Below are 9,739 nucleotides of genomic sequence, written 5' to 3'. Positions count from 1 at the left end.
CGAAACGGCGGGCGGGAGGCGCTCCGTGCTCTCGCGCAAGTCGCTGCCCAGTGGGGATCCCCAGGAGAACCGGGGTCCTGTCACATTTGCGTTGAGGGCGCGTAATTTCTCGGCGGTCTCCAAACGTTGGAGAGGAGTGTGCTGGTTTTGCGCCTCGAGCCTTGCCCCGTGGGTTTTGCTGAGAGGCTGTCCTCGCGAAAGCTTGCCGAGCTCATCTGCGGCGCTATTCGTATGCCTAAAGGTGTTCACGTACGCAGGTTTGCAAAATCAGGTTTTTCTTATCAAGAAAGCAAATAAGTACTTCCTGTAACTGGGGTTTTGCTGGCTGAAACTGCGGTTACTTACATAGGTTTCTCAGAGTTCTGTTTTTCTTCCTTGTCTTCCAGGCCCTCAATTGCTCATAAATCAAAGCGGCACAAAAAGACCATTATTTAATAAAAATCCATTGGGAATTTTGCCCTCCCACAGAATAGAAATATTGTGTTTGTGTTAACAAACACCTTGGCTGGAGGGCTCTGGTAATTCAGTTGCTTATTAGTAGGTCTGAGGGGTTCTAGTGATCTCAATGCTATTAATTTAGTCATATTTTCTTAAAAAGTACCATCAACTAAAATATAGCTGACTTGCAAATGCTCTGTCAGTGTTCTACTGTTTTCTCAGTGTCTATGAAAGAGCATTAACCTTAGAGGTACACCGTAACAGCGTATTGGAAGGTATATTTCATGTGAAAAACAATAATGAACTGCTTTGCCTAATCAGACAAACGCTTTGACTGTTACACTTGTATTATCTTGCTCATGGAAGCCACTGGGAAGCTGAGATCTCACTAGGTGTGCAGCAGCTGAGGAAACATAACGCATAATCAATAGCTTAAAACTAAATATGGATATTTCCCCCTAGCTGGGGAAAATAAAACATTCCGTTTACAACAGCCATTCATAAAGTCCCCAAAATATGGAAGAGTTTGATAAAATTTTAAGCCCGAGTACATATATGCTTTATTAAGTGCTTGTGTGTTTCTAATTAATTTATGCTGATTAAAAACAGCCTTCCTTACAAATACTTTATTAATATGACAAATACTAACATAAATACATTTACAGTATGAAAACTCTGGTGATCGCAGTGACCAATATTCTTGACAATATTTAGGTTCATAATTTACACAGATTATAGTAGGAATTAATATCCAAATATTTTTTAAGATCTTACTGGAGGGTCGTGGCCCATTGACAGAATGGGGCCTATACTTCTGAAACAGTGTTAGAAATATAAGAATATATGGAAGTTATTTCCTCATGAAGACCCACAAGGAGGGATGAGAATGCAAGCTACAATCCTGTTGGAAACTGTAATCAGACTTTCAGAAAATTTATCTGTGAAAGGTAAAGTGGGTAAGGGAGGGAATACTGTTTGGCTTCTCATTTTATAGCTTCTTTTATTTCAGGTGTTAGCTATTGCCAAAGAGCTATAAAGCAAGAAAACCAGGGAAAAAAACCCAAGAGAACCAGGAAAAAACAATTACTCTCTAACTAGTGAGTACAAGTACCCACACTCCCTCTGCATAGGCAATCATCAATCTGTCTGGAAGGACTCTTTTCAAACATACCAGTCTCCTTAAAAAAAAAAAAAAAAAAAGAATAATGAACAGTTCTTCAGCCTTAACAAAAATATTTCTGTGAAAGAGTACTGCATGCCAATTTGTTAAGTGTCAATATCCAAGTTGTATCAAGGAAATAAAATGCACGAGGATACATGAACTATAAAAAGCCTGCAGATGCGTGTTCTTTGTAAAGTGTACTGCAATTATAGTTCTGTTAGCATGTTCATAATAATTCTGTATTTATTGCAAAGCAGAAGTTTCTAGCTTAACCAAATGATCACTTAGAGACATAGAGGGCTGGGGGTTGGTTTTTAACCTTACTGCAAGCCTGAAGAGAGATAAAGTCGTGTAATCTACTGTTGAACTATGTCAGAGGATGATGATGTCAAGTGGCAAATGAACAACATAACATCTAGCATGAAAAGAAGCTGATGACTTTTTTTGCATAGTTTGTTACAGGACCTCAAGGAAGTAAGCAAAAGCTTATAATTTTGAAAGCAACAGCAATTGCATAAAGGAGACTGCATGCTGAGTATATAAAGGGGAATTTCTGTTGCTTAACACCTGAGGAAATAATTAAGTAAAATTTTGGAAATTAAATATTGTGCCATCCAAGGCATATACTGATAGCTATGCTACTTTTTAAGCCCAAAGTAATATGGAAAACAATAAGCCACTGAACGTAGGTCTGAAGAGAACCTGTGTTATTATGTGGTTCCTTGTAATCTATTTTCCCCTTAGGTATTAAGCTATATATATATAATCAGGTATACAGCAAAACTGTGGTGTTCTATAAGGTCAACCCTTGCTCAAGTTTCATATATGTGTGCACTGGGCAAATGGTTTCTCTATGTTACTGGCAAGATTATCACGGCAAAATGTTGCCTGAGTTCAAATCAAATGATGTGCAAAAAGGCTGCATCCCTATCAGATTGTTTTGATGATGGATAACTTAGATCTAAGAAGTTTTTGTTACTACTGTTTTCTATTTTGATATATTGACATGCGTTTGAAAACGTGCATTTAGATTTGGCCAAATACATGCAGGAGACTGGTCCTCCTGTGAAGATAACAGTCCTGACACCTATATTTATTCATCTCCCTCTTGTGTATCCTACACTTACAAGACTAGACGTCAGCATTTTTCAAGCTTTTCAGCGTTATTGTCCTAGCTAAATATGTATTAGGGAAATAACAACAATAATATTATCTTACATAGGAAGAATGTTTCCTACCAAAGCAATTTGCATATGCTTTTTTTTCCCCAAAGAGAGGGGAATGTTGAGTTATTGAAACAATACTAACCATCTAAAAGGTAATAAATGATGATAAAAGTCACAATGTAGGATCACATATTTTTCTCCATAATTAAGTCTTTTCCCTTGAGCTTTGGCACTGTTTCATACTTATCTGTTGTACCAACTGACTTACTGTTAACCTACAAGCTCGATAAATGTATTCCACTGACCTCCAGAAATATTCTTTTTACATAGGCTTGTCTTGGGTCTTTATTCCTCTCTACTAATCAGCCCTTTCTACTTTCAATATTTTTTAATTTTTTTATGTCACACATAAAAATTCACACTTGGAAACGTATTTATACGAAAATACTTGTACCTAGAGGTAAAAGAAGAACGCATTTTACGGCTTTCAGTCAATTACACGAACTAGCCACTTGGTGGCGTTAGCCACTAAGTAAAACAAGGTTTTCCACTCGACTACACAGAAACCTGCTTTCTTTTTGTATATATATTCTGACACATCAACAGCTGAAGTACACGCACAATAGCTTTCTATCAAAATGTGCACCGACTTTGACTTAAAGAGAATTTTTTCAGAAACATACTTCCTTGCTGATCTGAAATGAAAGAATTAAGTTTGGTTCCCTGATATCAGTTTGAGCCAGGTCTGTGTAGGTGTTATAATACAATGACAACCTGCCACTTTTCTGAAAGGGTCTCCACTTAATTCAGTGCACAGCACAATTAAATCAATGGATAAAGGACTGCAGTAAAATCATTTTACCCACTTCAAGGGATGTGGGCCATCGCTTTGTCTGATGCACGCTATTGAAGTTTTATCCGACAAAAGTACTGAATTATTAACTTTATTGAGTTTTCTATATTTTTCACCATTTCTGGGTGCTTTTTAAAATTATTTATTTTTTTTATATCAGCGAGATGTGATGAGATCCTATTATTCCATTTCACGGTGAGCAAAGAGCTTGCTCGCAAAAGCATTGACCTGTAAGTGTTTTAGTTTAAGGCACTTTAGACCTGATTACACAATTTGTAATGTGAAACTACAAGATTAATTAAAATCTGGTACAATGCTCTTCCACACACTGACCAGTTTCTTTGCTAGCCAATCTCAATTCCACCTCTGCCCCACAGCTTTTTTCCTCTTTCCTTTCACTTGGACTAGCAACTAATTTGCCCACTCTTTTTCATCTCATCTCAGAGGTCCTTTCACAGACAATGCATTTCCAGCTTTTCACCTTTCTCTCAGCAGCTCTCAATTTGTCTCCTTCATGGCTTATAAACGCATTCTTTGTTCAGACCTGGTATGTCTCTGGGTTTTGTGGTTGCTCCGAGTTCAGCACAAGCAATTGTTCTGTAGGGATGATGCATGATGCACAATGCTGTTAGTTGTAGTAACATGCTAGTTAGTACATGCCCAGTAGCCCTGTGGGGGAACCATGTGGTGATGTTTGAGTATGCTTGGTAGGAAGGCTTGCAGGAATTTTAGCTCTTACTTTAGCAAGTCTCACCTAAATGCTTGCAGAGACTTTCAAAAGCTAATAAACTGGTCAGACTATAACAGAGCTGGTAAAAGGCATATCCAACATAGGAGAGTTGTGAGAAGAATAAGAGAGAGAAGATTGTTTCATACCAGCTTTCAAGTCCTATAAGCAGCAATCCTCACTTGACGAGCACAGGGGAACGTCAAGCAAGGTGTAAAGTGACTCAGTCCAGAGATGCTATGGAAAGCTGCCTCCTGCAGAGCCAGGTTAGTACGTAGTCTCTGTGCAAGCTGGTACCTCCAAGGAAGTTCCAGACTTTGGGGGAACGTGCTGCACAGCAACTCAGTGACCCAACAAATATGTCACTGACATACTCGGAGGCAAAATATCAATACTGCACTACTGTATTGAGACAGTGATTCCTCCACCAACAAGAATCCAGCTGGAATGGAGAGCCAGTGGTTTGCGCAGAGGTAAGATACTCTAAAAAGCTAGGCAGCAGCATCAGCAGCAGTTTGCCCCAACATACAGCAGCAATTCCTAGTTCCTGAGAGTTCATATAGGAGCTGCTGCCCAGTTATGAGCAAGCTACTTCTGATCAGCAATCCGAAGCTCAAATTCATGGCTAACCAAAAGATCTGATGATATCAATAAGACAAACATTAAGTAAGGACTTTGAATTTCTGGTAGCAGCATTTGGTGATGCTTCAACTGTAAACGTTGAATTAGGTGCACTGATTGCCAAAGAAGATTTGTCAGTCTGAATTTTAGCTTTGTAGCATTCCAGTGCAAACCACTCTTGAATCATCTTCCCTGCTCTTCCTGCTCACATTTAACTTGGTGGTAGAATGCAAAAATTGGTTGAAAGAGGCCTGGGACTGAAAGTGATTTGGCAATGAGAAATCAGGAATTTGTTCCAAGGTATGAAGATGAGGAAGAGATTAAAATTATCTTTTAAAACAAATGCTTGCTGTAGTCATACATTTGGTGAAATATTCTCCTTCTGCAACATATCACAGCGTGGTAGACTGTTTAAATTACTACGGCTTGAATTCTGTCTGCGCTGAAAGATTACAAAGCAGGCCCACAGACCTCAGTATTAGCTTTCAGATATCCTCAGGTTATGTGGGGCTAGTACGTAGTTATTTCCTCGCTTAAAAATCAGATGCCAATTTTATACAACAGACAAGTCCAATCAATTGTTTACCATTTGAGCTTAAAGAGCTGTCTAGATAAGATTTAAGGATTATTATTTTAATGGACCAGGAAAATATCAATGGTATTCTCACTATAGTTTGTTATAGTAGGAAGAAGCATCATAAAGAAAATGGAGTGTGCAAGAGACACTCTTTAAATATTTCTTTTTGAGGAGCAAATATAAAACTGAAAGAGTAGATCTGCTTGATAAAACATTACTACAGTTCCTACAGAATAGATACTCTGAAGTCTTAAATCTCAGCATATCTCACTAGTGTTAAATGGGACAATTTACAGGAAGATAAAAGTGCTGGTAGCGATTCAGCAAACTGGTGTAATATGTTCTCCTTGTAAAACAAAAATTGCCTCATTACATGTGAATTTATTTAACGCTAAACTAATTTAAATGGTACTAGAATACCATTCAGATGCTTAGTTTAAAAATTTGTTTGCCAAGTCACCACATCTGCAGAAGATTATTAATATCAAATTAACGTGATGCTGTTAGCTAAAGCACAGTCAAATGTATCTTAAGCAATTATTTGAAAAGCTACATTTAACTATAATAAAATTTTATTTGGCCCTCTTTAAAGATAAATGCATTGAATTTTACAATTTTCCATTAAAAATTAATAGCAGTCTAACTTTATAGAGAAGTTAAAGCAAAGAGCATTGATTGTTTGAGGCCACGCAGTAAAAGAATGGCTGAGCTGGGATTAAAAACAAACCAAAAATGTTTCTGCAATCCAAAAATTAACAATGACACCAGGTTCACTTTTGAAAGGTCAAACCAACACTGCCAAGCAACTGGAGGAAAGGGTATTCACATGTTCAGTAAGAAGAAACTGCATAGGCTAGCGTCCTAGCCTCTCCATCTCATTTGATTTCTTACTTATATACGCATTTTTATTCCAGCCTACTATTTATTCCCTGCCTATCAGGCTATTGCAATCTGTTTAGCTATTTTGAAGGGATTTAAAAAGAAATAGGCTACAGGTGATTACTTCAATGTTCTGACCAATATTTTCCCTCAATACTAGATTCTAATGTCCAAGGCCATATGTAAATTCCTGCCGAGCATTTAATGCGTCTAAGAACAGCACTTGTTTTCAGCCACTGCACAGCAAAGATCTAACTCACACTCTAGACCGGAGTCTAATCAAATTGCAGAGATACAGTTTTAAAGAATATGAGCTTTCTTTCAAAATCAGGTTTGCATTTCTCGATGAGATCTCCCCATTAGAAGACAAAAGCTACACAGATGAGTCAACACCTCAGAAGCTTTCTCTTGTTTGAACAACAGCACAGTGTTAATTCATGAATTTACAGGTCATGAGTGTGGGGCATTGAGAAAAACTGTGCTACCACTTTAAATTTTGTGAAGTCGCATATCTCCTGCGTATGGGCCAAAGGAATCTGCTTTTAATTTTAGTTAGAAGTTCAGTTAAGTTCTCTCTGTGCTAGTTGGCTTTTACTGTTGTTATTGGGAGCTATTGTTCTGTTATTTAAAAAGAAAAAGAGTACTGTCATGTAAGTACTCTAAGTTCCTACACTTTACAGTCATAACCTTTAAAATAGGCATAAGCAATACGACGTGAGTGTGCTCTGACACCTAGTGACCAGGCTCCCCAAAGTGTATTAAGCCACTGCTAGGATAAGTGTTCTGTAATACTGTGTTGCAAAACAGAAGGTGGGAAGGGAGGGAGTACTAGGAAGGTGTACGTAAAAGGACTGAAGAATTCTGGTATTAATATATTTGAAAAAGCTGGAAAATTATTTCCTGATAATGACATTCATATGGTGTCCACTCTTATTTTGAAGCTACTATTGATCTTTTCCTGCTGTGGTATATCATATCACACACAGAGAAACTGCAAACTGAAGATAAAATGGCCCTGTGAAATCCACCATTTAGATGCCAGTGTAACAAATGCCATGCGTGATTGCTGTTGGCTGTGTCCTATACAATATCTGCAATGCTAAATGGTAGCACTTGTGCATTGATGTTTTGCTGGTGTGGTTCCCATATGCAGAAAGCCTGCTCAATTTACGTCTGCTAAATTAACACAAGCCCAAAGTCTGTCAGTGATGTGCCAGTGTAAGAGGTGATGTTGATGGAGAAAGGATTAGAGCAGGCTGCTCTGCTTTCCTGATTAAACTTCATCAAGGGACCTGCTATATTCATTCAGTATCTTTATAAGTCATTTTTTTCATATTGAAGAGCAATGAAATGATACTGTTCTAATTATTATAGTACTTAGGGAACATTTTTGCTGTGGCTCAAGTGCTTCATTGACTGTTTTAGCTACAGTCACAAATGTTGGTCAAAATAGCTGCTTCAGGATTTAGAATCAGGAGGCTGTATGCTAGCTTGGTTTCCTAATGATTTTTGTCTTGAGAAACTTAAAAACCCTTTTGCAAAAACTTAGATACATTTCAAAACCTGTCTAAATGCATAGTATAGCGGAGATGTGGCAGTGCAAACCTAGTAACTAGAGTAGGGTGAGTTTCCCTATAAGTGGGGAAAACAAAAGAGCCACATTTTCAAACTTAGTAGCAGTGGTGAAATTGCCTTCAGTAATACCCTTTTGGGTTTTTCTTGCTTTTCACAACATGTTCAGCATGCACTTTAGGGTAACTATGCAAAGGACTTGGCTACATGGGCATTATTTTCTCTTCTTCTCTTAGAACCGTTCACTGCATAAGCAGCTCATGAAATTTCTAAATCCCGCCCCGTCTGCAGTACATGACAGGACAATAGGAAGCCTGGAGGAAGAGGCACTTGTGCAAGGCTCTGTGGCAGACCGACTGCAAAAGACCGACTTCAGGATACTGAAGCCTGCTCGGGACCATAGCAAAGAGATGGTCCAGATCTCTTTCAATGACATGTCTGTTGGTTTTGTTCCTACAACTCCCATACCTGTTGGAGCTTCTTGTATTTCCCATTCCTATGTTGTACCTTCTTTACTAGGACATGTCCAATTCAGAGAAAACAGCCAGCGTACTGGGAGAGCGGGGCTTCTGCTAGGTGCAAGTCTGTCCTGTATGCAAAGCACGCAGGCCAGCAAGCTGAGTAAGGAATAAGTGAGCTAGGAAAGACAAGAAAGATGGGAGAATCCTGCTGGGCCCCCAGGGAGTATCTGTGTAAAATAATCCAGATTGGAAGTATCACGTTTAAATCGCATCTGAATGAGTCTCACTGAGGTGAATGTTAGGGCAGCTGCACAAATACACAGGGGGACTTTTGCTAGGAATTTTCCCCCAGTCTGTCTAGGGATCCTGATACTGTCAGGGGGCAAAAGAGTTGACATATTCACGTACACCCACATGAAAACCTTTCTCAACAATACCAAAAAATGTGAACTGTAATGAGGAACAAGCAGATTTCTTAAAATGTTCAGAGGGAGGAGCAGGTGAAGGGGGAAAGAAAAAAATTAGCTACCAAAAGGTAACAAACCCGGTTTGAAATGGGTGGAAGTGTTTCCATGAATATCGAGGCCTTTGGACTGCCCCTAAATGCATCGTAATTGGATGAACACATTGCAGTAAGACAGAGTTATAAGGGTATGCATGGGATGACTGGAAGTAAATGGTTAAGTCTAAATTGTTTTGCAGACTCCTCCCAATTCCACAAAATATAACACCTTTGAAAAAAAATAAATAAACAAACAGTATAACATAGTGACTGTAAATTGAGAAGCACAATTTTTTTTAATGCCCTTCTAGGCAATAAAAATAGACTGACCTTCCAAAGCTGCAAGGCTGACCTTTACAGTGGGGTGCAGTTAACAGTTTCGGTGGTGAGAGGCCTGGAGCAACTGTCCAGGTATTCTGGTGTCTTTAAAGGCTCTGTACAGTATCACCTAAGCAAAGACATCTCTTGTTTTTTTGGTGTGGGTTTGTTTGGGAGTGGGGGGTGGTTTTTTGGGTTTTGTTTGTTTTTTTTTAAACTACCTTACCTCTTGGTCAAAGACAAATCCCCGGAGTTTGTAGTTTTGTCCACATACTACATATAGCACTTAAACCCTAGCTGACATCATATTTTTTCTACAGCACAGCCTATCAGAAAGGAGCCGGCTGCCCGCGGCGCGGCGGGAGGCAGCGGGCTCCTGCCCGCGCCGGCCCCTGAGGCAGCTGGGCGGGAACGCTGAGGAAGCCCCGCGGAGCGGCGTTCCCATCACGGCAGGGAGGCGCTG

General features: G+C 39.2%; 1 protein-coding gene across 2 annotated transcripts in view; it reads right to left on the bottom strand.

The window, feature by feature from the left end:
- The window catches only part of FRRS1 (ferric-chelate reductase 1), a 31,426-nt gene extending 21,807 nt beyond the window's left edge, over positions 1-9,619 (bottom strand). The window contains exons 1-2 of one of the 2 annotated variants that reach the window (XM_009333751.1): positions 9,503-9,619; positions 9,289-9,374 (exon numbers count right to left, since the gene is read on the bottom strand). The gene's annotated coding sequence lies outside the window, so the exon portion shown is untranslated. Of the gene's footprint in view, positions 1-4,495; positions 4,515-9,288; positions 9,375-9,502 lie in introns of those variants that run through there. The other variant, XM_009333752.1, reaches the window with a different exon arrangement.
- Between the last annotated feature and the right edge of the window lie 120 nt (positions 9,620-9,739).

Source organism: Pygoscelis adeliae, unplaced genomic scaffold (assembly GCF_000699105.1).
Source record: "Pygoscelis adeliae isolate BGI_AS28 unplaced genomic scaffold, ASM69910v1 Scaffold10, whole genome shotgun sequence".
NCBI lineage: Eukaryota > Metazoa > Chordata > Aves > Sphenisciformes > Spheniscidae > Pygoscelis > Pygoscelis adeliae.
This window is presented reverse-complemented; position numbering and strand designations above follow the sequence as displayed.